This window comes from Tachyglossus aculeatus, chromosome X1 (genome assembly GCF_015852505.1).
Source record: "Tachyglossus aculeatus isolate mTacAcu1 chromosome X1, mTacAcu1.pri, whole genome shotgun sequence".
NCBI classification, from domain to species: domain Eukaryota; kingdom Metazoa; phylum Chordata; class Mammalia; order Monotremata; family Tachyglossidae; genus Tachyglossus; species Tachyglossus aculeatus.
The window spans coordinates 17,932,225-17,934,185 of record NC_052101.1 but is presented as its reverse complement, the minus strand read 5'-3'; positions in this window follow the sequence as shown (position 1 = coordinate 17,934,185).

Below are 1,961 nucleotides of genomic sequence, written 5' to 3'. Positions count from 1 at the left end.
AGTGCTCTACCCACAGTAAGCACTCAATAAATACGATTGAATGAATGAATCTAACATCCCTGTTTTTTCCCTAGCCACTGAACTTTTCTCTAGTAACCCACCATAAACCTCATATCCATGAATGTATCCAAGCCTTCCACATAAAATGCTCATAATGCTTTTATTCTTATTTTTTCTGAAGCCAAATGAAATCATATTTTTCCTCTTTCTAATTTGCATTTATATGTTACCAGCTCATTCCAAAGGTTTTTGAAATCTGAGCTTCCAGCCCTGGGTGAATTTCCATGGAACTTGGGCTGGGAATCTACGACCAGAGAAGATGGGGTAGTTTCTCTCTGAGTGACAGCAAGTCGGAGGAGAGCTGAGAACCCAAACAGGCATTTGATAGCTGGTCTCCTCTCATTAGACTCCATTTCTGGTCTTTTTGGATACTTTTTTTTAATGGTAACTGTAAAGTGCTAACTACATTCCAAGTGTTGTACTAAGTGTGGGAGTAAAGTCAAGATAAGCATGTTGAGCTCAGTCTTTTTTCCACATGGGGCTTACAGTCTAAGCATTTAGACCATTAGTCTAAGGATTTAATCTTTGTTTTATTGATGAGGTAACTGAGGCACAGTGAAGCTAAGTGACTTACCCAAGGTCACATAACAGGCGAGTAGCAAAGGTGGGATTGGAACCCAGTTTCTCTGATTCCCGAGGCCAGGCTCTTTCCATTATGTGACATGCTTTCTTTGTCATTGACTTTTTAGCCCTAATCAGAACTCATTCAGATTGACTCCCAAATTTCTCCTATTGTAGTAGTAGTAGTATTTATTACTATTGTTGAATCCTCATTTATTATTACATGTTAATATATGTATTACTCATAATAATCATATTTGTTAAGTGCTTACTTTGTATCAGACACAGTACCTAGCTCTGGGGTAGATACAAGCAAATTGGGTTGAACTTAGTCTCTGTCCCACGTGGCTCCTTGTGGACAGAGAACGTGTCTTCCAACTCTGATACAGTCTTTTCTCCCAAGTGCTTAGTACAGTGTTCTCTGCACACAGTAGGTGCTCAGTAAATATGATTGATGGATTTTTTTGTTTAAGAGCTTACTGTGTGCAGAGGGAGAGGATGTTTTAAAACAAAGACGGCAAAAGTTAAATAGCTTTTGTGGTACCGCCAGCTTCTAAAGGGCCTGTCTACTTTTTTTGTTTTGTTGTCTGTCTCCCCGTTCTAGGCTGTGAACCCGTTGTTGGGTAGGGATTGTCTCTGTTGTTGAATTGTACTTTCCAAGAGCTTATTTGATCTACACAGAGTAAGTGCTCAATAAATACGATTGAATGGATGAACGAATGATGATGAACCTTCTGATGAGGAGCTCTGATGGGAGGAGGAGGGGTGCCTGAAATACCCCACTGACAACCAGCAATCCATTCCACACTTGTGAACGTAGAGATAGTGCTTTGAAGATCTGGTGTGTTTGCCACTTGCAGGCCTTTTCAATGTTTTCATTCTTATATTTTACCCATTGCACCCTTCCTATAGTATGTTTGCATTTCCAACCAAGTGGAGGACCGAATGCTTAAAAGGTGAATTAGAAGAGTTATAAGAAATCTAAAAGACTCACACCATTTCCCTCACTACCATTTTTCCCCCGAATTATTGCCTAATTTCATTTTGCTCCTTTGGATCTGTGGTCTAGTGTGATGATTTTTTATGAAAAGTTAAAATGACGCATCTGTGTAGTGATAATTCTGCCTCCAAAAGAAGGATCTTCATGAATTTAGGAGAAGCTCTTCCTCGTAAGAAGCTTGTAATCACCCAGAGACCTCAGCGAGCAACCCGTCTCCCCAGGATTGACTTTATAGCCATTTCTAGGGTGAAGGTCAAGGATCCAGCCACAGTCAGTCAATCGCATTTATTGAGCACTCACTGTGTCCAGAACACTGTATTAAGTGCTTAGGGGAGTACAA